Source organism: Eurosta solidaginis, chromosome 1, assembly GCF_040869045.1.
Source record: "Eurosta solidaginis isolate ZX-2024a chromosome 1, ASM4086904v1, whole genome shotgun sequence".
Classification (NCBI taxonomy): Eukaryota; Metazoa; Arthropoda; class Insecta; order Diptera; family Tephritidae; genus Eurosta; species Eurosta solidaginis.
In genome coordinates this window covers 57,504,477-57,526,682 of record NC_090319.1, presented here as the reverse complement: position 1 = coordinate 57,526,682, position 22,206 = coordinate 57,504,477, and the positions used below count along the sequence as shown (strand labels likewise).

Below are 22,206 nucleotides of genomic sequence, written 5' to 3'. Positions count from 1 at the left end.
TTATGTATTGTTTTCAATAAAACCGTTATTATTATTTTTTTTTTCAAGTTTTTAGTCTTTATTTAATTGCCTATTATTTCTCATTCTATTTAGTTCATTTAGTGACTCATTGTTACAAGGAATCTTTCTTGACAATCTGAGCCCTCAATACATAATCCTTCCAAAGACTTCACTCGACTCAGCGCCACGTCCCCACCTCGAACTCCAAAGTAATTTGATGTCACTTCTATCGGACTGTATGTAATATTTGTTCCAAATATGAGCCTAATCAGAGCACAAATACGATTTTTTTTTAATATTCCGATCCTTGCGCCTCCTAGCGGCGATTTTTTCATAGGTCGCTTTCTATTCATGTATGTATTATGTGTTCCAAATATCAGCCAAATCGGAACACAAATACGATTTTTAGAAATATTTCGATCCATGCGCCTCCTATCGGAGTTTCTTTTCTTCTTATAATTGCACTGTCATCGGGTTCTGAACTATATTCCCAGTTTCAAGCTTGTAGCTTATCGGGAAGTTACTTGAATTTTAATTACAAAATTCGTAAACAACGGCCGGTCGGCCGCTACACAGAATCAAGCTAAATAAAACCGTTTAAAAATGGCACAATGCACCACTTAATTCTTAGAAATGAAAGCAATAGTACCAGTGGTCCGAAGTTACTCTAAAACTTGGACGTCTTGGGCTACGTAGGGCACTGATGTCTAGTGGCACTTAGATTAACAAGTGAGAAATTGTAGGTGTTCCCTTTTTTCCAGGAAGTAGAGACGATTTTCCCTGCCCATTATGCTTGACAAGAACTTCTTTCATCTCTTTCAGTTTCCCATTCTCTCATGGCCTCCTTATATTTCCTTTTGCGAACCCGTTTAAAAGTCTTTGGGTCATAAAATGCACTCCGTCTAATAAGCGATCTAACAGTTTTTTACATGCGCACCTCGCATGTATGAACTTAACCAAACAAACCCTTAATTTTTAAGAAATTCTGGGAGACTACAAGAGTTGAAATCCTGCATGGCTGTCCGCTTTGCAAAATATAGTGAATTAATTTGCATTTTCTCAAAATATTTATACTACCTCCTATTATATGTACGTCAAAGACTCGTCGATGGATTTCAAGAAGGAAAGGAAGCGTGGGTGACTAATGGCTTCATAAATGCATTAAATTATCAGTACGTCCTTAAAGGACATTCCTGCAATATTTAGCTGTTAAGTCGAGTTTATGGTAGCTTCTTGATAAACATACTTCGTAAGGTTTATCCAGCTTAACTCCTGTGCTTTGCCGTCCAGAGGTTGTTTTAATATGAGCCAGACCGGAAAAGAGGAGAGAACAAACCCACTTAAGAGCATACCTTAGTAGAAAGCCAACTATTTATCTTTAGCTTGATATATTTGTCAATAGAGGTGTGTCTTCATGAGCACAAAGCTACATTCAAGTGAAGTTGCTCTCCGTCCTTCTCTCTCTTACTTTCTGCTTTCTTCACCTTTTCACCTTTGTGAGCCACTTTCCACTGCATGCGCCTCCCGCTTTTCATTCCACTCCTGTCTTTCTCCTTTCATCTTATTCTTCTTCTTTGTTATCCCATTTTCCTATACGCCTTTGCTCTCCCTCTTCCTTCCCCCTATTTATTTCCTTTTATTTTCCCCTCCGTGTTTTTTTCCTTTTATCTCCCATTCCTTTTCATTTTTGTGTAGAAAATTTGGAAATCTTGCAAATGCTTTTTAAGTTGCTTCCCGGTAATCTGCAGGAGTGCCTGCTATCCCCATTTCGAAAATGCCAACTTGTGTGGGCGGTAAATTCTTTCAAGCCACAGAAGTCTCCGAGACCGGATGGCATTATATTTGCTCAACTTCAAAATCCTTTGAAGATTTCATGCCGCTGGCTGGCCACTATTTTAACTGATTGCATTAAAATGGCCCACAAACCAAAGTCTTGGATCAAGGTTGAAGTTACTTTTATTCCAAAGACCCGCAAGACCTCCCACGTATCATCTTAGGACTACGTACCAATCAGTCTCTCCTTCTGTCTTTTAAAAAATGCTTATTAATTTGTACATACGTGACAGGACTCCTCGTGTGTTACTATTGGCTTCGCAGCATGCCCATTGTAAGGACAAGTGAACGGAAAAGACGAATACATTTTTTCTTTCTTATAAAATACAATCTTCATTCTCGATTCGTTCTAAAACCATGGGGCGTTCTAACATATCAAACATACGCTACAGGGGTCCCTTAATCTGGATGAATTGCGAGATTATATTCGAAAAGAAACTATCCTGGAGGGAAAATGTGTAGGAAGGTATGCGTTACCTTGTACTGCTGCTGGAGAGTCGCTAAGAGCTGGAGACTCTCGCCAAGGGTGCAAATATAAGGGATATATGAAATTGTAATCAAGTGGGAAAATAATTATGGGGCAGTTGATGAGTGAACTGGTTCATGCAATGGGTGATGGGCAGGCGGCCTTTAAAGTCTTCAGTTCAAAGGGAGTGAGATTAAGGGTGGTATGGAAATGCTACCCTTCGCTTGCGATTGCATCAAACTATTTTACCCGGCAATTGTCACGCGGACCCATTACCGCCCATGTAGATAGGTGTTACTAATACGAAGTATCCCTGGCCACCGGTAGTCTTCCCCTCTATAGATGGGCCTCGACTCAGTTAAGCAAGTGCTGGACAGACACTACCTTTGACAGGGTAGAAGAATCTTTTCTGTTGAAGTAATTGTGTTCATATATCAACGGTGATTAGGTTTTCGATAGGTGGCTATCCAATGGGAGTCCATGTGCGACGCCTCGACATTCCGGAAAGCCTATCTTGCTACAGCTACATGAAGGATGACGAGCTGAAATCATCAATACACTGCATGATTGACTGCCCAGCTTTTGCCAGAACTAGCCGAAAGTATTTCGGTCTTGGCAAAACAGGTTCTCCGAAGGACGTACCCAGGGGTCTTAGTCGAAATTATGTCACTGCCACCAAACAGTTCGCTATTTAACTATAGCTAACGTCACCATTATCCTATGTGGTATCACAAAGGAACTTAGGGTTGCCCGAGTGAGCTTCCCATGCCGGGGTGGGTACCACTCAAATTTATCTTACTTGGCCTATCCTGTTAAGGTATATACTTGACATATTAAAAGTGTTTCATAGGCCAAAGGAGCTATAGGACCAAGCACGGATCAAGAGATTTAGAAAAATCCCCTAGCTGGTTAGGAGGTTTACAATATACCCGCGGTAGATATGCCTGTCATAAGAGGCAACTAAAATAGCAAATTGATTCAAGGGGTTGTGTAGCGCAACCCTCTCAAGGGGTTGCCAGCGCAATATATAGCTGCTCCGACCCAAGGTTGGTTGACACCTACCCGTGGCGAATCCTGTTTCATTAACAGCCGAGGCTCTGACGACCCCGAACTCTTGATGGATCTAGGGGGTGGGAGGGCGTTATGGCCTAGAAGGATTAATGTGGTCATACCAAATCGTTTCCGAGATGGTCGGGGTAATACCTTTATGGTATCGATAACACTCCCCAAATCCTTCGGGGAGTATCCTTATCGTTTCAACAACAGCATTTAGAAAATCAACATGTACAGGGAGGAGATTGAGTGATGAGTGCAAAACTTGCAGGATTATACTTTCACCAACCAATGTAGGTGGTCAGAACTGTTGTAAGTTCTTTATATTTAAAACTCTTGTATGATGATAAATGAAAACTGTTGCACAAAAACGTACAAACTCTGCCCCAGCACACTTTACCTGTTTCGTATAGATTATCTTATGTTATGCATATACCGTTCAGCATTCTTTTGTACGCATTAAATGCACTTCGTCCACAACGTTTAGCCAAATGAAGAGAAAATTATGCAAATTCTATCAAACATTTCTATTTTCTATTATACCAAGTATAAGCCATGTAAGCCGTCGTCGCTTCGTACTTTATTCATCGTTCATCGCTCGTTGTCTCGCATAAATTACGCAACATTAAAGAAAAAAGATGGAAGAAGAAGAATGCGTATTGTGTTACGTAACATTTAACGACTGCCTACTAACTGCAGCAGAGTGTAAAAGAATGTATATTTTCTATTCTTTGCTGCAATAGCAAATTTCCATCTTGGCACAACTTTTTTTAAAATTTTTTCTGTCGCTGAACAAATTTCCATGCAGTAAACTTTGCCGTCTAACAAGATTATGTTGGCTCAATAACTACTACACTCGCAAACTTACTTCCAGCGATATACTTCGAATACATATATACTCATGTACTCATGTACTCATATAATAAGTACAAACTACAAGTGAGTTTGCGTTGAGTATCGTATTATGAACATTGAGTTAAAAGTTGAACTAAGCTAAACAATTTTTTTTTTTTGTTTTTTACATTTTATAAGGTTTAGCCTACCTATGTTAAAAGATGCAAATACACGGTGAAAAATGTTTATTTTTTAAACCTAGCAAACTTAACTGCTGATTTTACGCTTTTAATACCTTTAATGAAAATAAAATGGTATACTAAGTTTGTTATGAATTTCAAAAATTGCAACTCCTTAAAGGAGAAGAGATAGATCCACCGAAAGGTATAACGAAATGATCTGTCTGTCTGTCCGAACTTCCATCTGTGCTATTCGCACAGTTTTTGAGATATCTGATCATGAAAGGTATGAGGTCTTTGGCACAACCGAAGGCAGTCTCACCCTTCCTTGTTTATCCTATTTTTAAAACCACTAAATAGTTTTGAGGAATTTCTAAGATATTGTGGCGAATATTAGCATCACCACGTTGTTTAATACTCTTTGATAAATAATCACAACCACAAAAACAGCAAGCAGCCAAACTTACATAGAAGGCGACGAAGAATATCTCACATACACATATTTAGTCATGAGCTATTAGCAGAAGTTGATACTCACACGTACACACGCATATGGCTAGTGGTAACCAAGCATGAGATACAACTGTTCTCGAACACATTTCCACGAAATGACTAGACCTTAGGAGAAATGGGTGAACGAGAAAACCGACAGTATAAAAGCAGCGCAAGCTGAGGAATCAGTGATCAGTTTGATTAAAACAAGTCTTTGTGAATTACGTGATATTGAACTATAATTGTATTACTCCCAAATAGTCATATATATAGTCTTAATAAATACAATTTCGCAATACTGAATATTGGATTTATTTATACGACAGTTCAGTGATTTGAATGTTAGAAGAAGGTGCATAATTATCAGAAATCCCCAGAATTCGTGGTTTTAATTTTTGTACAGACACTTGAAAAACTAGTTTTCGATGAAAAGTTTAAAGTTAAAACCAAAAACTTTTACACGTACTTTTTAAACTTTTTTGGTCAATAGTGTAGTATAAACTATGAGAGGATGAACCCAATTTTAAATCTATTTCGGTTTACATTTTAGTCCAGAATTTTGAAAGATGGACCTTTGCTTCATTAAAATGTTAACCAAAAATATTGCAATTAAAAACCAGTGATAGGAGCTCCTTTCCTTTTAAATTTTGCAAGGTCTGCATTTAAAGCCCAAAAAAAAAAAAAGGTTGGTCATGCATGTAGACCTAAAAGCTCAAGATTTAAACCACAATTTTCAACCGTGTACATATGCATTGCACAACTGCGTTAAGGATAACGCATAACTGCTCACAGAAGCAAAGTTTTGTACAAATTTGTATGCCAAAAGCGAAAAAAGATAGAAAAGGTATAGAGTATCAAAAAATTTGCTAAGTTAGTCAAATTTGCGTATGCTCACCCCAACCTGGAAACCAAATTTTGACTAAGTTAGCAGGCTGTGCTATGAATATGTATTCAAGTGTTTTAGTACGAAATTTTGCTTGAAAAACACCCAATAGGAAAAGCTCTAATTCTGAGCTAATGCACCTCTAGTGCATTTGAAAGCTGTACTGCTTCGTCATGAAGCACTTTTGCATGCAATGAACGGTAAATTTTACATGATTTTTTTTTCCATGATGATATCCCAGCTAACTTTTTTTCTTAATTTCAAAGTTTGGATTTTCAGCACCTGATCGACTGAGCTTATCTCAGTTGAGTCAATATCCCGCCATCGATTTTTCGATAGGATTTGGGCTCAGGAAAAAAAGTTCCACTACGCATACCCAAAAAAATAATTTTCGAGCCTGCGAAATTTCATTTTTTTTTTTTACTTTTTTTCGACTTTGATTTTTAAGGTTCTTATCATGACCTACTAAACAAATTTGCATTTGATTGTAAAATTGTCACGTATACCCTGTCCGGCCCAAAAATGTTCGCTAAAAACGTTGGCGATAACAGTTAAAAAAAAATTTTTTTTTGGGCCGGACAGGGTATACATATGAAAATTTTGTAGTAGGTCATGAAAAAACCTTAAAAATCAAAGTCAATAAAGTAAAAAAAAAAAAAATTTAATTTCGCAGGCTCGAAAATTATTTTTTTGGGTATGCGTAGTGGAACTGTCCGGTCATAACCTTTTAGACGGTTAAGCGCCAATTAAGTAAGTAAGTAAGTAGAACTGTTGTTTTCCTGAGCCCAAATCCTATCGAAAAATCGATGGCGCGATATCTGTTAACTTTCGTTCATACAAATCGACCCACCCTACTGTGCATACTACTTCTTGCAAAATTAATCCTTCCATACGTTTTAATTTTACGTTGCAACGGAACATTTTTCAGTTGGAAAATTTAACATGAAGATGGCTCAACACCAAAACAGACTCGTGTCCAAACAACCTCCATACATACCTGATATAGGTCATCCTCCCTTTAATATTTGAGAATGCTGGAATTCGGATATTTTTAAAGAAACTTTCAGATTATTGAACCTGAGCCTTTGCACTACAAATTGGCAACTACACAAAAATAGCTTCAGTATTATAAAAAAGTTGCTGCAATGTCTACAAAAGAGACATTTTTAACGAGTTTTCTTATAATATTGGACGAACTAAGGAGTCTCGAACTGGGAAAAAATTAGTCCTGTCTATCTTCCATAAGGAAAAATATAAAATGATGGACATGTTGTTCCGTAGGTGCATAGGCGCTGCTTCTAAAGACAAACTTTTGGAGCTGAACTTCCGGTCAAGTGGAGCAACGGAAGTGAAATTCGGCATTATTTTACCTTCGGCTAATAAATGAGCTTGTACCTGACTGAAATCGGTTCAATCATGTTCCCTTTATTTGGTCAATGTGAAATTCATTTCAAGTATAAGGAAGAACAGAACCCACGGAATTCAGACTCAATAGACTTTGTTGTTTTATTCTCGATTATTTTAAAGAAGTCCTATTGGATACTGAACAGTCTCATAGTCTCATAAAAGCCATTCATAGACCACTAAAGGAACACTGCGATGTATGAAGCTGTCCTCAAGATGGCGGCGTCTCTTCGGAGAAAACAATTCATCCTGGCGTCGTTTATGGACATAAAGGGAGCTATAAGTAATTTTTGGCTGCAGGCAATAGAAGATCCTCTCGCTGTCATGGTGATTGGGGGCCCCCTGAAAATTGTGTAGGATCAGTATCGCGTTTTTTTCCAGACGAAGAAACATTTTACTTCTTAATTTTCCTGCTGGGTTAACCTTAAAGCCTTATTCGTATATGCACACATGTCGCTGTAAATGCTCAATTTGCTTAACTGCGCAATCAGCACTAAAAGGCAGGTGTGATTTTGTGCCAAGCGAGCAATATTGAAATTTCTGGCTTAAAATAAAGTTAGCTGTTGAGGTCGCGTGAGTGGGTTATACGCTTTAGAAAATCAGATTGGTATATTGCTATTATGATTGGCTGTAACATCTCCTCTTCGTTCTCCCTCTCCTTTTCCTTCTCTTTCTCCCTCGTTTTCTACTGCTTGTTCTTTTCTTCCCTTTCATCCGTATCCTTATTCTTATCCTTTTACTTCTACTTCTTCTTCTGCTTCTTATTTTTCTCCGTCTCCTTTTTTCCATCTTCTTCTCCTCTGACTCCTTCTACTTCTCTTTATCCTTCTACCTTACCGTCTTCCTCCCCCTTAAACTAAATTTTGTCGCACCATCGTCGAAGTAAGTTTATAGTTCATAAAGTTACTCATCTGTAATATAATACCTACCTTCTTAGCTTCAGGATTGTGTCTCATTACAGTCTCTTTAACTTGCTTCGTGCTTATTGAAGCTCTAAGAGTTAGATATCCTAAATCCACTTTGTTTATTGGTTTCTTTGTTCAAAATTTAGCAAGACAATGTGATCCTATTTAAAGTGAAACCAATTGCTTGCACACCCTAACTATCCGTCAGATTGAGTGAAACTTTTACTGCATTGCAAATGGTTTAGTTTATAGGCTATTCGAAACTTACTCGACCGACCAGCAACACACTCTTCACTTGCAAAGATATGGTTTTTGGGCTATCGACTAAACGAAGATGGCGGTGAATTCCAAAGTTTCAACGACATAAGGAAACGATGCTGCAACAATTTCGTTAGTAAATGCGCGTTAAAGGGGAATGCGGTGAAAGGTTGATCGAGAAAGTGGAACGAGGGGATAATTTTGAGAACTAGCGGAGCGAAAGAAAGTTGTTTTAAAAAGTTGGAAACTCGAAAATGAAAAGTGTGAGTATATACATATGTACAGGGTGTCTAATAAAAGGTTGTTTTATCTATTCATGGTTGTGATAAACAACACGAAAAGTTATGCCGATGCAATTCTGATATGAGTAAGAAAATAATCTAAAATTCTATCGTAAATCTTTCGACCAAACTTCTCAAAGCATCCGAAAGTAACGGCAAAATTATATTACAATACTTATTTAATCTCGGAAATACTCCACATAGAAATTGCGAAACAATCCGGAATATAACTTCGTATTAGTCTGGAACTAAAGTCCAAATGACACTAAAACTAATCTTAAAATTATAGTGAAATGGCCCCGAAAAGTTCCAGAATATATCAAAAATTAAAACGGAAGTAATCTTGTAAAGATCGCAGAAATAAATCTTAAAATGTTGAGTCCCGGGAATACTCTCGAAACGATTTCGAAAATTATTGCGAAAGTATCCGGAAAATAATTGCATATTGATCCGCAAGGAGAACTTAATTGACACATGTAATACCGAATTATATCCAAATAATTTCAAGGATGTACCAAAAACTAGTCCCGAAATATTATCGCCACGAAAATAATACCAAAATAGTTCCAAAATTTGCCGAGAAATTATTCGATTGTTTTACGCTGAAAATAAAACCCAAATCACATCGAAATAGTGCTGATAAAAACCCGAAGATAAACCTAAAATTATACCGTTAGGGTCCCGAAAAACTTCAAAAACGGATCCTAAATAAATCTTCAATAATTCCATAAACGAAATAAACGAAAGTGAAACCCAAATACTACGGAAACAGTTCTAATATGATCCGTAAATACCTAACCAAAAATTATACCCAAATATGTACGTCAAAATTTCTGTGTGAACTCGCGGTATCGAAATTTTGTTTTATCGTAATACTTCTAGATATGGCTCCACGAATTTGTGCAGAAGTGAAATCCAAATAACATACAAAATTTCCATAGATTTTCAAAACCAAGCTTGAAATCATATCACATGATCCTGAAAAGATGTCAGAAGAAATCCCAAAATTATTCAAAATGAATCTAAGTTTTCGAATAATCCCGGGTAAATTCCGCAAATAATGCCATAAAAGCACCAAAAATAAAGCCTTAATTATTAGAAAGTAATATATTAAGAATACTCAAGCAAGTAGTGGTGGTCCCGAAAATGATATCTAGATTACAGAAGGCATATACAACAGGTAAGGAAGGCTAAGTTGGGGTGTAACCGAACAGTACATACTCATATTACAGCTTGCAAATTTTTTAAATTACCTTCTTTTATAAGTGGGCGGTGCCACGCCCACTGTCCAAAATTTTACTAATTTTCTATTCTGCGTTACAAGGTCAACACACCTACCAAGTTTCATCGCTTTGGTAATGAATTATCGCACTTTTTCGGTTTTTTCGAAATTTTTGATATCGAAAAAGTGGGCGTTGTTATAGTCCGATTTCGTTCATTTTAAATAGCGATCTGAGACGAGTGCCCAGGAAATTACATACCAAGTTTCATTAAGAGACCTCAAAATTTACCCAAGCTATCGTGTCCACGGGCAGACGGACGGTCGGACGGACATGGCTAAATGAATTTCTTTTTTCACCCAGATCATTTTGATATATAGAAATCTATATCTATCTCGATTAGTTTATGCCGTTACGGGTTACCGTTATGCGAACAAAATTAAAATACGCTGTGAGCTCTGCTCAGCTGAGTATAAAAAAGGGTGCACCTCATAATCACAACTTTCAAATCCCCGACAATGGATAATTTCAACAGTTTTTAGTGATCCCGAGAAGACACAATCCAGACATAACAAAATGCCGACATAACGAAATCCCAAAAACATTATGAATACATAATAAATATGGGATTATGAACTGTCGGGATTTGGTCGTGTCAGGACTATTAGTTGTCGAGACTTGGTAGTGTCGGCATTATGTGTTTCGGGATTTTATATTTTATTTCGGGACTTCGTAAGTCGTTATTATGCTATACACTTAAAAATAATACTGAAAGTACCTATATCAATATTATACCGGGAATAGTTTGGATATATTTAGTCTCGCAAATTATTCCGAAGTTATCAGAAAAAAAAAAAATCAAAATTACAAACACAATTATCATATGATCTCAAAAATAATTTCAGAATTATACCGAAACCATACAGAAATAGTACCTAATGAAACCCTCAAACTCGCATCGCAATTTTCTTACAGATCCGGTCTTAAATATAATTCTAAAGTGAACCGGAACCAAAATCCAAGTCTATTACTGCCGAATATTATATATCAGGCTACCTCGTCTGCCCTTTCGAAAACGCTTCGTGTCACAAAATATTTTAATAACGCCCTACTTAAGCTGCGCTTAAATTCAATACATTTGGCATTATGAAAAAAAAATTTGAGATACCGCAAAGCAAATTTGAAGAAAATTCTGAAATAGGGTATTTGTGAAAAATATTCTCATAAAGGGCGTTTTGGAACTGACAGCCGAGATCGGTTGATGTTTCACTCCTCGACATAATATCGAAGCAAAAATTTACTGTTTATATATTTATATCGAAGCGTTCCCGAAACAATTCTCTTGGGCGCGTTATGCTCCCTTATGAATTTCTTCTCTTATAACCCTGATATTTGAAGTACAAACTTACCTGAGCAAATATGAAGTAATTATTCTACACCATGTATTAAGCACATACAAATGTATGTATGTATATTCCAAGATAATAGCGAAAACAATGTTGCAATTTATACAGCACTAAATAGTTAAAGAGCAGGATATCATTGTCACAGGACATGTCCGCATGAAGAACATTTGTGAACTGCAATGAATTTGCAATTGAGTAAGGCCACCTAAATATTTCGTTCTTTTTTCTTTGACACACCTTTTACAAGAACCTAAAAACTTTGTTTGACTATTCAACATTTTCATGTGACTACAACAACTGCCATGTTGTAAATGTTGTTGCTAGGATAGACATCTCGTACTACCGCACGTTAATTTCCTCTCAATTTTTCGAGTATGAATACCACCTATCATTCACAGGATTTGCTACGATTGAAAGACTTTTGTACTACCCACTCCGTGTAGGCTGGCATACTTAAGTGACAGTGCAAATAAATTTTCTTCTTTCTCCTGTCTTCAAGAATTTGCATTAAATACTGCCTTAAATAGAAAAAAATAGTAGAGGAAGCGTAACTAAAAAATGAAATCATGGAGGAGTGGACAGACAAATGCGGGTTTTACGGTGTACACTACATTTGCATTTCATTGAAAGTTAGACGACTAACGGTGACAAGGAATGACATGTGATTAGGGGGCGGAAAGAGATAAGCAGAAAATACGGAAGTGGGAGCAAGCATTTTTAGAGCAAATGGCAAAAGAAAAAGTAGCGGCCGAAAATGCTGGCAGCCATTTTAGACAACTTTTAAAAGCAATTTTTTTTAACTTTTGGTTTGTATTAGAGATGTAACGGAAGTTGGAGAAAGGTGGTAGTAACACAAATCTAGTAACTAGAGCATAAGAAATAAAACAATGCAAATAAAATGATACATAAACTTTCTTTAATTAGTAAAACCTGATAAAATCAACAGAGTTACCGGTCAATTCAACCGAAATTTAAGTAAATTTTTATCCATCGCAAATAACTTTTGTATCAATTTCGCATAAATTGTTGATTTCGAATTGACCGTTCCATCAAAAAAAAAAAAAAAAAAAAAAAAAATAAATAATAATAATAATAATAATAACAATGACAGCTGTTAAAATAACAAATTTTTATTAACATTAGAATAAAAGTAAAAGCTGTAGCTATTACAGAGATTATTGTGGCACCATGCTCAAGGTATTGAGAGCCATGTTTGTTATCTTTAAAATAAATTGGTATTATGCAATACATATTTACGGTTTTTTCGCCTGTTGAAATTACCAACGAAATCAGTTCTTTTAACAGAATAATCAGTTAGATTGATTGTAATCTTGAGAACAAAAGTTTTCTGTTATGTTTAAATTGTTAGTGTCACCTTAAAAATACAAAAGAAAACTGTTAAAATAACAGATTTACGTCAATAGTAGAGTATCATGGAAGACTGTTGATATGACAAAGATTTCTGTGGCGCAATGCTCATAAAAACAAAGTAGGGAGCGCTGTGAGCATAAGTTTCTCTTTGAAATTAGCTGATGTTTTTCCATAGTAGGATAGTTGTTCGCTGTTACAATGGCCAATGAAATCTGTTCTTTTAACAGAAAAATGATTTAGCTTGCTTATGAATCTGTAATTTTTACACAACTTTTTTAATTAAGACCAGCAGTTTCTCTGCTATTGAAATGACTATAAAAATCAGTTCTTCTAACAAAAACTTGCTAAGATTAACCATAATACAGTCGAATGTCTGTTAATTCAAAAACATATTTGTAAAAATTTTGCCAGCATCATTTCTTTCGGTGTATGACTTGTTAGAAACTCGACGTGCGAAAAATATTTTTTCCAATAAACTTTTTATTGATCAGCGTTCGTATATAAGAGCAGCTTCCTAAAAGGTTGGCCTGTCGGAAGCGCAAGTTTAAATCAATTCGTAGTTCCGACGTATCGGTGTCGAAATCAAAGCTCTATTATATACATTTCTAATAAGGATACTGAACACACATTTTCCTTTCATTTCATTCTAACCTTTTTTTATTTTATTTATATTTTTTAATTTGTCTACTTTTGTCTTGGATTTTTTCCCCTCTTTGTCAGAGATAAATAAAATTAGTTCACATTTTTAATTGGGCTTTCCTACAAATTAAAATTAACGGTATCTGTGCTACTTAAATTGCTGTTGAGGTATGATTTTAGGTGAATGGTTGCTGACTTTGTGAATGAGGCTATAACCACCTTCATATTAAAGGATGTCAGTGAGTAATAAATATGAAGTTAACAGGATAGTTATGCTTGTTAGCTAATTGTGGTGTAGAGCACATTTACAAATTTTCCACAGTTGGGATAGGGATTAAATTATAAAGTTTATGTAGCGAACAAGAGATTTTTATTTAGATTATATAACTGAGACCTAAGCAAAAAAGGTTGCACACAGCACTGCATGAAAAGTGTGTACTTGAAAACCTGATCATTCACCCCATTCCCGCACCTGGCCTGCTGCATTAACTAACGCCTTTATAAAAAATGAAGTAATGAGCAGAAAAATAATGCCTGCGGACTGTACTTCCTTTTGTGGGAGGGTTTGTTTCCCTTTCTTGAGAGGAATTGAAAAAGGTTTAGTGAACGGAATTGAATACCTGAATCTTCAGAGTATCACATTTCCGCAGCTAAGGAACATTGAAAGATATTGCTAATGTCAGTGATATTACTGACGATCTGGAACAATATCATGAAGTTACGGATGAGTATCTGGGAGGCTTGTAATACGAAAATCGGTATTGACGGTAAACGTTTCAAAGACTTAACATTTATCTATAAAAACCAAGCATTGAAATAGGCTCATTAAGCAAAAAAAGAGGGCTTACTTACTTACTTAATTGGCGCTTAACCATTTAAACCGTTGTTGCCGTCCAACAAGGCGTGCCAGTCGCTCCTTCTCTCTGCCAACCGGCTCCAATTGGTCACGCCAATGGAGCTTAAATCGTTTTCCACCTGGTCCTTCCAACGGAGGGGGGTGCCGCCCTCTACCACTGCTTCCATCGGCGAGTTCCGATGGAAACACTTTCTTGGCCGGAGCGTCATCTTTCATTCGCATAACATGGCCTAGCCAGGGCAGCTGCTGCGTTTTAATTCGCTGGACTATATTGATGTCTGCTTATAGCTCGTACAGCTCATCGTTAAATCTTCTTCGGTACTCGCCATCGCCATCCCGTAGAGGTCCATAAATCTTCCGAAGAACTTTTCTCTCGAACACTCCTAGAGCCGCTACATCTGATGTTGTCATTGTCCATGCTTCTGCACCATATAGCAGGACGGGAACGATAAGTGACTTCTAGAGTATGATTTTCGTTTGCCGAGAGAGCACTTCACTTTTCAATTGCCTACCTAGTCCAAAGTAGCATTTATTGGCAATTATTTTCTCTCCCTTCTGCATTTTCTATTTCATCTTATTCGGCCCATTCAATTTCTCTATCCCTTTCATTCTTCCGTAAATCTTCCAGCGTTTTCTCTTAGCCATACAGCTGTTGCCCATATCAAACTCTACCTCTCACCATTACCCTTAATGTTATCCTTATTCTTAGTCTTTCTGTTAACCTCTCTTAACTACTTTGTCTCAAACCATTACCCTTATTTTTACTTTCACTCTCCATCTTTCTCTTGTTCTTTTTATTTGTCCCATTTCCCTCCAACTTTCTCTACTCTTTCTTCTCATTTCCTCTCTTTCTCTTCTCTTTTCTTTAATGTTCCTGTTTCCAGTGTTGAGATATATCGAGTTTCACTCTTTTTCGCACATTACATTCCCTTTCGTCTACTTTAAAATTCATTACCGGATCACGAGGGTCGTCAAATTGTTGTTGTGCTACTGAGATCACCTGTCTGGCTTTATTGCGTGATGAGTCGTGAGTGCCAGACTGCCCTGAAGTTTTTTGAGTAACCCTTGACAGAGTGAACATTTTTGTTCCGCTCTCTTTTAATCCCTCTCCCGACATTTTTGGTAGTGTATACAAGTTATCGATTTATTATCAAAAAGTTGTCGGCAATTTATAGAGAAGTTATCGATATAATATTAGAAAGTTATCAATGTGTTATCAAAAACTAACGATGTTTCCTCGATAAGGTATCGATTTGCTATCAAAAAGTTAGAATTTTTATCAAGAAGTGATCTATGTGTTTCATACAGCTAAAAACAATAAAATAATTTAAAAACATTTTAAGTTAAACGGTTTTATTGAAAACAATACTTACATGAAGTAATAATAATACTAAAAGCTATAAAATAATTAGGTAGGTCCTAGGTACTAGTCATCACACTCCTCATCAATCTAGGGCGTTGAAAATTAAATAAAAGCATTGGTCGCGTAAACTTTTTAAAAATGTGAGGCGTAGCATAACCTTATTAAGGTTCAGTTGGTCTTACTTATGACTATCAATAGAAATTTGACGCGTCCAACGCTTTTATATAATTGTCTGATCAACACCCTAGATTGATGAGGAGTTTGATGACTAGTACCTAGGACCTACCTAATTATTTTCTAGCTTTTCGTATTATTATTACTTCATGTAAGTATTGTTTTCAATAAAACCGTTTAACTTAAAATTTTTTTTTAATTATTTTATTTTCAAGTTTTTAGTCCTTATTAAATTGCCTATTATTTCTCATTCTATTTAGTTCGTTTAGTCAGTCATTATTACAAGGACTCTTTCCTGAAAATTTGTTACTATCTAAGTCCTCAATACATAATCCTTTCAAAGACTTTACTCGACTCTGCGCCACGTATGCTTGCCCCTCCTCGAATTCCAAAATATTTTGATGTCACTTCTACCGGACTGTATGTAATATTTGTTTCAAATATGAGCCAAATCGGACATCATAGGTCGCTTTCTATTCATGTATATATTATGTGTTCCAAATATGGACCAAATCGGACCACAAATATGATTTTTTTTGAATATCTCGATCCTTGCGCCACCTAGCGGCGTTTTTTTTTTCATAGGTCGCTTTCTATTCTTGTATGTATTATGTGTTCCAAATATGAGCCAAATCGGACCACAAATACGATTTGTTTGAATATCTCGATCCTTGCGCCAACTAGGGGCGATTTTTTTCTTATTATTGCATCTTCATCGGGCTCTGAGCTATATCCCATGTTTCAAGCTTGTAGCTTATCGGTAAGTTACTCAAATTTCAACTACAAAATTCGTAGCAGCCAGCCAACCAACCACCCCGCCAAACAGCCAGTCTGTCAAGTCAAGCTAAATACAACTGTTTAAAAATGCAAGGCGCGATAACCTCCGAAGAGATGTTAGGCCGAGCTTGTCTTCCAATTTACGTCGTGCTCAATTTTATTTGTTCCTACAAACTGACGGGACGGGACCTACTTTTCTAGCTTTTCATGGCAGAAATACACTCTGAGTGCTTCCCAAACACTGCTATTAATTTGCTGTCGAAAAGTGTTCGATTTGTTATCGACTTCTTATTGCAGTGTTGCCTATTTGTTATCGACATGCTATCATCGACTTTAGAAACATACTGCTGAAACAGACCGTATCATGAGGGCCGCCAAGTTTTTCTTTTCCGCCCGCTTTTGATCCCTTTACCGTGTATAAAAGTTATCGACTTATTATCGAAAATTGTCGACAATTTGTCGAGAAGTTATGGTGAGGTTATTAGAAAGTTATCGATGTGTTATCAAAAGATAACGATGTTTCTTCGATAAGCTATCGATTTGCTATCAAAAAGTTATCGAATTTTTATCAAGAAGTGATCTATGTGTTATCAAAAAGTTATCGATTTGGAATTAGATTACTACCAGTTTTTTATCGGCGTTTTATGGTTATCAAAACTTTATTTGTTTTCGCTATTATTTTGTCATATTCGTTATCGAAATATTATCGATTTGTTTCCGAAAAGTTATCTACATGCTTTTGAAAATTTATCGATTTTTTATTAAAAAGTTAAATAACTTGCTATCAAACAGTGATCGATTTGGTATCGATTTCTTATCGGAATTTGTTATCGCCATGTTATCGATTTGTTATCACCGACTTCTTGATTTGTCATGTAATGGACACCGATAAGACTTCAATATAAAATCTATGACCATCTGTTATACTGAAATTAAAGGACACAGAAGGAAAAAATTACAAATGTAGGAAAAATAAAAGGTTTATTTCTATCCTTAAAATGGTAGACGTCATCCCTTAAATCAACAAAATATTTATTACCCCCTTAATTTAAACTTTAAACTTGTTTGTCTCTCTGTGTAAGCGCATCAATATGGTTTGGTGTAATTCTAAAACTTTTCTCGTAAAATCTAACTTAATTTATACTTATTGAAAATCATTTCATTTTGACAATCCACCAAATTCAAATGGAAGGGGATTGAATAAAGACTTTTATTTGAAATTTTCTCGCAAGACAGCAAGCATAACGTAAGCCGTGAAAAATGCGATGGAGTAGAGGGAAAACGAGAGTTGACCTTCATAATAGAACTTTTAATTGAATTACACGAAAATTGTGATTGAGAATAACAAGTATTTGAAAAGAGTATGTTGCATTAATTTTTTAGTTTTTTTTTTATGTTTCTTTTTTCGAAAGTCAGTTTGCTTGTGAGGCAGAACAGAGGAACAGAACAAAAGGTATGACAACTCAGTTATAGGCAGCGAAAGTGCGTTAGAAGCTGAACTTTTCCTTAGCTCGGTATTTATATTCCTGCTCGAAACTGAACCTAGGTTCGAAAATAGATCGTTACGACTATAGATTTCGATTTCGACTGAAAGTGGCAAAGGTCTTTAAGAAGATCCGTTTTGACTCTGTTCTGCTTGAACGTAAATATCGACTTGAATCCTGGAAGAAAGCTAGGTGCAGACTGGTCTTTCCTTCCTTATTTTTTCGGAACTTCCGCTCTTGCCGGTATCAAATCATCAGTGATAAATCGTTTGGACTCGACTCTGCTTAAGTGTAAAGGGCATTTTGAACTCTGAAAGAATAAGACTGCCCTCAACTTCACTCTTCATTTCAGAAATTCGGCTCATCTCGCTACCAAATCAACCTTGTTAAATTGATTTTAAGCATCGCTGTGGATCGGTAAACTTAATTCTTCTTACATCAGTAAGTTATGTTGAAAACTTCCATGTTATGAAGGCTCATCTGTAGTGTCTGTATTAATAGCAAGTGGAAAGTTATTGCTTGTCATATTGTTTCTGAATTAAGTTGCTCACTCAGTATTTCGATCTTTTGTATTTCTATTTCTCTGCCTTGACACAAAAGAGCTCGAAGAGAGTTTTCTTTTGACCTTTGCTAGCTTATGCAGCATTGAAACTTGCATGGGCTCATTCTTAACCGTTTATCGTTATCAGCCTCGATCCGGACACAATTACCAGTTTCACTTAGACTTTTGCAAACCAACTGGTCTGTCTGTTTATTCCAACAGCCAGCGTTTTGGCAGCTACAGTTTGTGCAGCGGCTGTGGACTTTCCTGTCTGATTAAAGATACGGCATTCCTTAGTCGTTAAAGCCACATTCTAAGAATGAAAAGATTTCGAGAAGTTTAATTAGGCCTGATCCTAACCGAAACTATATTCAGCCTCTAGAGCTCGAATGGTCATAACTTTGTGGAGATGGCTCTTTAGCTTCTATGGCTTCTACATATTTTAAAGTAATAATAAGTTGGCCTTGGCAAAGCATACAGCTTTCTAAGCGAACTTTTATAGCGCGATCTTGTGGCTTCATTAGTCTTATCTGCATAGCCTATTAATAGATCTTCATATCCTTTTTGTAGAATCAAGCCCTGGCTCGACCTATTATGTTTATTTACTTATTTCAATAATGCAGAAAGTTTTGACTGGACTTGAAAAATGATTTTTGCTCAGTCTCCTCTCAGGTTTCAGCATCTTTGCAAACTGAAGACCGCCTACATCCGCCTGAAGTGGACTTAACATCACCATCTTGCTGCTGCGTTACATGTTTCAGGTCAACTCTCCAAATGGTGTCCAGTATAGCACCAATCAGCACTTCAACATCCCTGTAAATCATAGCAAGCCGTTGTTCACTAGTCTGATCGCAGAGTTTAACTTAACTGTGTGCCAACAAGATGGCATCTTTTTAGACTCTTGCTCTCTCTGGTAGAGCTGTGCAATCAAAACGACCTATTCCTTGCTCCTATTTCGTTGTTATGATCCCTTTGGTTCCTGGCTGGACAAGCTCTTTGTTCTCCTAGCGAATTCCCCTAACTAAAAGTTACCAATGGTGATTATGTTCTGTAGCTTATATGGATTGATCAGTTAAAACAAAAAAAAAAATTTACTCGCCCCTCAAGTTGCTCGGGCACCATAGCCTTTAGCACCACCGTGGTCAGCACTCCACCCTTTATAAACGAATAATGACAGATTGCTAAATAGTTTGAAATTCCACTTAGAATGAGCATAACAAAGTTAAAATTAAAAAAAAAAAAAACTTGACACGGCCGCGAGTTGACGGGCGCCATAGTCTTTGGCACCACCCTGGGCAGCTCTCCACTCTTTATTTGCTGCTCCCTTTATAAACAAATAATGACAGATTGCTAAATAGTTTCAAGTTTCGCTTAGAATGAGCATAATAAAGTCCAAATAATTTTAAAAATCGCCACAAGTTGCTCGGGCGCCATTTAGCACCACCCTTATGATCGTTTCACCCTTTTTGCCGCAATCTCATATTTCATATGACCAGATTGCTAAAAATCGTTAATTTTTAATTCAACATCTGCAAAATAAATTTAAAAGTTTGAAAAACTTAGCAGGAGCGCTCAGTCCTTAGTATCCACTTACTGCTCTTATGTCTTTATATATAGCATGTCCCGATAAATTGCATTCTAAAAATTAGTTTTAGTAGATTTTAACGGCATTACGCGCACGTTTCCATTGATATCAATTTCGTTAAGCATAAAATGGTGCTATGCCACTTGGGATTTCATTTTGAGCTTTTATTGAATTGCATTTGAGTGTTGGATAAAAGAAGTTGAACGCACAGTCTAATGGCTATTTGTGATTTGATTTTCATTTTACTTTATTATTTTCTTTACTGAATGTCAAATTTATTTTCTACGTCAATTGGCTTCCTGTGAATGCAGCTCTAAGTTGATTGCATTAAAAGAACATCACTGAGTTCTATGTATATTTCTTATGCAGTCTGTGATTTTTCTATTTTTCTAAAAAAAACTTGTTTTGGTTATGCAAAAAATGTTTATGAGAAAGCATGCACATAAAAAACAATAAAAGTCTGCGTAAACAAACTCGGTCTGGAAGTAAAAAGGTAGCAGAAATATAAACTTCTGTGTTCCTTAACCGATTGTACACATTCAAATCTTATTTGTTTTTCTAACAAGAGGGTAGAAATTTAAAATACCCTAATTATGCTTTAGCTTCGGTTGGCTGGCAAATTGGCGCTATTTTTATGTTCTGCTTCATAACTTACTTCGGAAAATACATTTTTAGCGATTGAATAGCTTTTATTGTGAATACTCTATTTACGCAAACCTTTAGTAATATGTTTTTCTGAATAGAATAGAACATAAAAGATTCCAAAATATTCGATTTGGCCAAGGAAAAAACTCGCGTACACTCGATTTACAAACGCTGTATCTGAGTTTTTTCTTGAATGGAAAGAACACAAAATATACTACCTTGGGCTACCTCGGGTAGAATCGGGTTGGTAGAGGAACAAATACGAATACACTCTGGTGAAAAAAGAAGTATCCATAAATGTTTGTGTAGAACGAACATAAAACATGCTACTTTGGGCGCATTCGGGTAGACTCGAATTGAAAAAGGAACAGAGTAGGTTAGACCGCTGCCTTCATAAATATTCTTCTCTGAATGAAAAGATCAGAAAATATTCTGCGTTGTCGGATACGAGTAGATTAGAGTTGGAAAAGGAACAGTATAGGGTAGACCCGATTAGTAAACGTAGTATCCAAAAATTTTGCTTTTTACTTTGGGCGTGTTCGAGTTAGCATAAAAACAGTTTCGGGTAGACTGTATAAAAAAAATTCGGTTAGGGAACGCAGTATCCATAAATTTGGATTTCTGTATCTATGGAAAGAAGACAATAACATGCTGTATGGGGCGTGTTCTGGTTGACGCAGTTTGTCAAAGGAACAGTTTCGCGTAGACGGTATAGAAAAAACTCGATGAGCAAACGCAGTCTCCAAAAATTTTGCTTTTTACTTTGGGCGTGTTCGAGTTAGCATAAAAACAGTCTCGGGTAGACTGTATAAAAAAAATTCGGTTAGAGAACGCAGTCTCCATCAATTTGGGTTTCTGTATGAAAAAAACACAAAAATACAACTTTTGCTTGTTCGGGTACAGTTGGTACAGAAACAATTCCTTAGTAGACTCGGGTGGCCAAAAGTATCCGTAACTTTTTTTGCGGACACCGTGGTGTGATGGAAGCGTGCTCCGCCTACCACACCGTAGGGCCTGGGGTCGCCCCTCGGCAGTGTTTGGCAAGCGCTCCGGGTGTATTTCTGCCATGAAAAACTCTCAGTGAAAACTCATCTGCCGTTCGGAGTCGGCATAAAACATGTAGGTCCCGTCCGGCCAATTTGTAGGGAAAATCAAGAGGAGCACGACGCAACTTGGAAGAGAAGCTCGGCCTTAGATCTCTTCGGAGGTTATCGCGCCTTACATTTATTTATTTATTTTTTTTTTTTGTATGGAAAGAACGCAAACAACGCTTCTCCGGTCAAGTTTCGGTTGGAAAAAGAACAGTATTGGGTAGACTCGTTTGGCAAATGCAATTTCCATAAAATTAAAAGAACACAAAAAATGCTACTTTTTTAATTATGTAAGTGGCAAACTCCATAACTTCTTATATTGAAAGAACACAAAAATTCTACCTTCGGTAAACTCGGGTAAAATCCGATTGGTAAAAGAATATGGGGACGTTGTTTAGAGCTGGATTCACTGTGTTAGTCTTTCTTTATATGTTCGCTGTGTTAGCCATCGCCACTCCGGTGGCCT

The 22,206-nt window shown here is 36.5% G+C and overlaps 1 protein-coding gene across 1 annotated transcript in view; it reads left to right on the top strand.

The window, feature by feature from the left end:
• The window catches only part of Fur1 (Furin 1), a 710,727-nt gene that overhangs the window by 65,669 nt on the left and 622,852 nt on the right, over window positions 1–22,206 (top strand). The gene's annotated exons all lie outside the window — the stretch shown is intronic.